This window comes from Schistocerca americana, unplaced genomic scaffold, assembly GCF_021461395.2.
Source record: "Schistocerca americana isolate TAMUIC-IGC-003095 unplaced genomic scaffold, iqSchAmer2.1 HiC_scaffold_340, whole genome shotgun sequence".
Taxonomy (NCBI): domain Eukaryota; kingdom Metazoa; phylum Arthropoda; class Insecta; order Orthoptera; family Acrididae; genus Schistocerca; species Schistocerca americana.
In genome coordinates, this window is record NW_025726061.1 from 150,001 (window position 1) to 155,000 (window position 5,000).

General features: G+C 51.7%; 1 non-coding gene across 1 annotated transcript in view; it reads left to right on the top strand.

Annotated features, from left to right (window-relative positions):
- The first annotated feature begins 3,907 nt into the window (after window positions 1-3,907).
- Window positions 3,908-5,000, top strand: part of LOC124580674 — a 1,910-nt gene continuing 817 nt past the window's right edge. Inside the window, exon 1 of the ribosomal RNA XR_006973231.1 lies at window positions 3,908-5,000. This exon is cut by the window's right edge and continues 817 nt beyond it. This is a non-coding gene — a ribosomal RNA (small subunit ribosomal RNA).

The following is a 5,000-nucleotide window of genomic DNA, read 5'->3' on the forward strand; positions in this document are numbered from 1 at the left end:
CCTGACGTGGCAAATCAGATGATGCCGCAGGCATCCACTTACTATAATCACAATCAACAAACCGGCCGCCCCGCCCCGCCCCCCATTAAACCTTTCCTTACAACAATGTGTACCTTAACCTAACCTATATCGTACCGTAACCTAACCTATGTCGTACCGTAACCTAACCTATGTCGTACCGTAACCTAACCTATGTCGTACCGTAACCTAACCTATGTCGTACCGTAACCTAACCTATGTCGTACCGTAACCTAACCTATGTCGTACCGTAACCTAACCTATGTCGTACCGTAACCTAACCTATGTCGTACCGTAACCTAACCTATGTCGTACCTTAACCTAACCTATGTCGTACCTTAACCTAACCTATGTCGTACCTTAACCTAACCTATGTCGTACCTTAAGCTAACCTATGTCGTACCTTAACCTAACCTATGTCGTACCTTAACCTAACCTATGTCGTACCTTAACCTAACCTATGTCGTACCTTAACCTAACCTATGTCGTACCTTAACCTAACCTATGTCGTACCTTAACCTAACCTATGTCGTACCTTAACCTAACCTATGTCGTACCTTAACCTAACCTATGTCGTACCTTAACCTAACCTATGTCGTACCTTAACCTAACCTATGTCGTACCTTAACCTAACCTATGTCGTACCTTAACCTAACCTATGTCGTACCTTAACCTAACCTATGTCGTACCTTAACCTAACCTATGTCGTACCTTAACCTAACCTATGTCGTACCTTAACCTAACCTATGTCGTACCTTAACCTAACCTATGTCGTACCTTAACCTAACCTATGTCGTACCTTAACCTAACCTATGTCGTACCTTAACCTAACCTATGTCGTACCTTAACCTAACCTATGTCGTACCTTAACCTAACCTATGTCGTACCTTAACCTAACCTATGTCGTACCTTAACCTAACCTATGTCGTACCTTAACCTAACCTATGTCGTACCTTAACCTAACCTATGTCGTACCTTAACCTAACCTATGTCGTACCTTAACCTAACCTATGTCGTACCTTAACCTAACCTATGTCGTACCTTAACCTAACCTATGTCGTACCTTAACCTAACCTATGTCGTACCTTAACCTAACCTATGTCGTACCTTAACCTAACCTGTATTGCGCCTTAACCTAACCTGTATTGCGCCTTAACCTAACCTGTATTGCGCCTTAACGTAACCTGTATTGCGCCTTAACGTAACCTGTATTGCGCCTTAACGTAACCTGTATTGCGCCTTAACGTAACCTGTATTGCGCCTTAACGTAACCTGTATTGCGCCTTAACGTAACCTGTATTGCGCCTTAACGTAACCTGTATTGCGCCTTAACGTAACCTGTATTGCGCCTTAACGTAACCTGTATTGCGCCTTAACGTAACCTGTATTGCGCCTTAACGTAACCTGTATTGCGCCTTAACGTAACCTGTATTGCGCCTTAACGTAACCTGTATTGCGCCTTAACGTAACCTGTATTGCGCCTTAACGTAACCTGTATTGCGCCTTAACGTAACCTGTATTGCGCCTTAACGTAACCTGTATTGCGCCTTAACGTAACCTGTATTGCGCCTTAACGTAACCTGCATTGCGCCTTAACGTAACCTGCATTGCGCCTTAACGTAACCTGTATTGCGCCTTAACGTAACCTGTATTGCGCCTTAACGTAACCTGTATTGCGCCTTAACGTAACCTGTATTGCGCCTTAACGTAACCTGTATTGCGCCTTAACGTAACCTGTATTGCGCCTTAACGTAACCGATATTGCGCCTTAACGTAACCTATATTGCGCCGTAACGTAACCTATATTGCGCCGTAACGTAACCCACATTGCCCCTTAACGTAACCCACATTGCCCCTTAACGTAACCCACATTGCCCCTTAACGTAACCCAACACACGTTGGGCCTTAACCCAACACACGTTGGGCCTTAACCCAACACACGTTGGGCCTTAACCCAACACACGTTGGGCCTTAACCCAACACACGTTGGGCCTTAACCCAACACACGTTGGGCCTTAACCCAACACACGTTGGGCCTTAACCCAACACACGTTGGGCCTTAACCCAACACACGTTGGGCCTTAACCCAACACACGTTGGGCCTTAACCCAACACACGTTGGGCCTTAACCCAACACACGTTGGGCCTTAACCCAACACACGTTGGGCCTTAACCTGCTCTGTAATTGTCATACGACGCGTTAAATTAGTGTAGTGTTGCCTAACTGCAACCCCCGCAATATAGTTTGCTACTCGCACTGCCCGGTCCCCAGTGTATCGCTTCATGTTAAACACCTTGCAGCTATACACTGTAATGTGGATGGCAGCAGGACGTACATGCTCAATGCCCTTTGCAGTTGTTCATTGGCATTTGCAGTTGTTCATTGGCATTCGCATGTGCGAAGCACTTAGCCTACGCTGTGGTACGGCCTGTGTCAACTGTCCGCTGATGTTGTACGTCCAAATCACACACTGTACTGCACATTGGTCCTCATGTACTGAATGATACATCGTGGTACATGTGACCGTACAACGACTGCGCCAACAACGGCGAACCATGCGGTCCAAATGTTGTGCACTCAGCTACGTGTCGTCTCCCTATAAGAGCTGGATTGCAGTGTGGTATGCCCTGGATGGCGATCAGCATGAGCCGTCTGTTGATGTAGTGGCGCGTGTTGTCAGACGTAGTCGTCTCTTCTCACACACCGTGATAGCATGGTGCACTGCGTTCCACATCTGCGACATGCGACAGAGGCCGGTTGACAGTCGTTCGCGCAATGGACATCGCATACGTACGGGGGCCACCTTCCACGTGTTCGCGAAGCGTGCACATGTTGTTGCGTGTATGTGGGCAGACATAGTGTGTCGTGACACCTGACACAGGCATGCAACAATCGTTGAATTTGCAAATGGCGATGGACGCCTACGTTTGCTGGTGACGTTATGCAAATGAACAACTGGTAAACCGTTGTGGTGCGGTTGTTCTCGCTAGAGGTGAATCAGTGATGGCGACGATCGGTTGAGCTACCAACCGGTTGTTCCAGCGATACCCACCATGCCCACGAACGTGAATGGCATCTGGGTGTGAAGCGATACGCGGCGGTGGCTGGGTGGGACCGTCCCCGGCCGGTGAGGGGGGGCCTCCCGGCGTGCTGGCCGCGCGGTGCGTGGGCGCACGCGCTACAGCCGGCTGGTGGGGGCGGCCAGTGGCAGGCGCGCCGGCCGACGGAGGCGGCAGGCGGCGCAGCTGCGCGCCGGCGCACCCTGCACGCGGCGCCGTGCGGCCAAAGTAGGTCCTCGCGGGCCCGGTGCGAAGCGCGGTGGACATCTGCAGTGTGCTGGTCCGATTGAGGACTGTGTGCGCTGAGGATGCGCCGCCGCCCGGCGCTCGGCGCCGCGACGCCGTCTGCTGCTCGGTCGCCTCTGCGGTTCTCGCAGGTGGTTTGTATCGCAGCTGTGCGGACGTGTTGGCGCGTGCGCTGTGCTGGGAGAGTTCGCTTCGGCACCCAAGTGGGGCTTTTGTCCTTCTGTGGCGCTGGCGTTGGAGCTGCCGGTCACCGTAGGTGGCGCGTGTTGTCTCCCGCCGGCAATGCCACGACAGCACGCTCCCGGGCCTCTGTCGGCAGCGGCAAGCTCAGTTGGGAGCACGGGTGGTCGCACCTAAAGCGTCTACTCGCCAAACTCCGGGCGATTGCGCCTCTCTCGAACCCGACCAAGTACTTAGGACGGCGCTGCGCGCCGCCGGGACCTGAGAGGGTTTCGAGGTGTATTGTGCAGGGGAGCTCAGCCTCCTCCTGTTTGCAGAATAATTGAGCGGACGCTTGCGTGTTCGCGCGGGCCCCCGGGACACACTCCCGGGCGGCCGGCTGCTCAGCTCTAGTTGACGCAGCTCCCTGGTTGATCCTGCCAGTAGTCATATGCTTGTCTCAAAGATTAAGCCATGCATGTCTCAGTACAAGCCGCATTAAGGTGAAACCGCGAATGGCTCATTAAATCAGTTATGGTTCCTTAGATCGTACCCACGTTACTTGGATAACTGTGGTAATTCTAGAGCTAATACATGCAAACAGAGTCCCGACCAGAGATGGAAGGGACGCTTTTATTAGATCAAAACCAATCGGTCGGCTCGTCCGGTCCGTTTGCCTTGGTGACTCTGAATAACTTTGGGCTGATCGCACGGTCCTCGTACCGGCGACGCATCTTTCAAATGTCTGCCTTATCAACTGTCGATGGTAGGTTCTGCGCCTACCATGGTTGTAACGGGTAACGGGGAATCAGGGTTCGATTCCGGAGAGGGAGCCTGAGAAACGGCTACCACATCCAAGGAAGGCAGCAGGCGCGCAAATTACCCACTCCCGGCACGGGGAGGTAGTGACGAAAAATAACGATACGGGACTCATCCGAGGCCCCGTAATCGGAATGAGTACACTTTAAATCCTTTAACGAGTATCTATTGGAGGGCAAGTCTGGTGCCAGCAGCCGCGGTAATTCCAGCTCCAATAGCGTATATTAAAGTTGTTGCGGTTAAAAAGCTCGTAGTTGGATTTGTGTCCCACGCTGTTGGTTCACCGCCCGTCGGTGTTTAACTGGCATGTATCGTGGGACGTCCTGCCGGTGGGGCGAGCCGAAGGCGTGCGACGCGCCTCGTGCGTGCTCGTGCGTCCCGAGGCGGACCCCGTTGCAATCCTACCAGGGTGCTCTTGAGTGAGTGTCTCGGTGGGCCGGCACGTTTACTTTGAACAAATTAGAGTGCTTAAAGCAGGCAAGCCCGCCTGAATACTGTGTGCATGGAATAATGGAATAGGACCTCGGTTCTATTTTGTTGGTTTTCGGAACCCGAGGTAATGATTAATAGGGACAGGCGGGGGCATTCGTATTGCGACGTTAGAGGTGAAATTCTTGGATCGTCGCAAGACGAACAGAAGCGAAAGCATTTGCCAAGTATGTTTTCATTAATCAAGAACGAAAGTTAGAGGTTCGAAG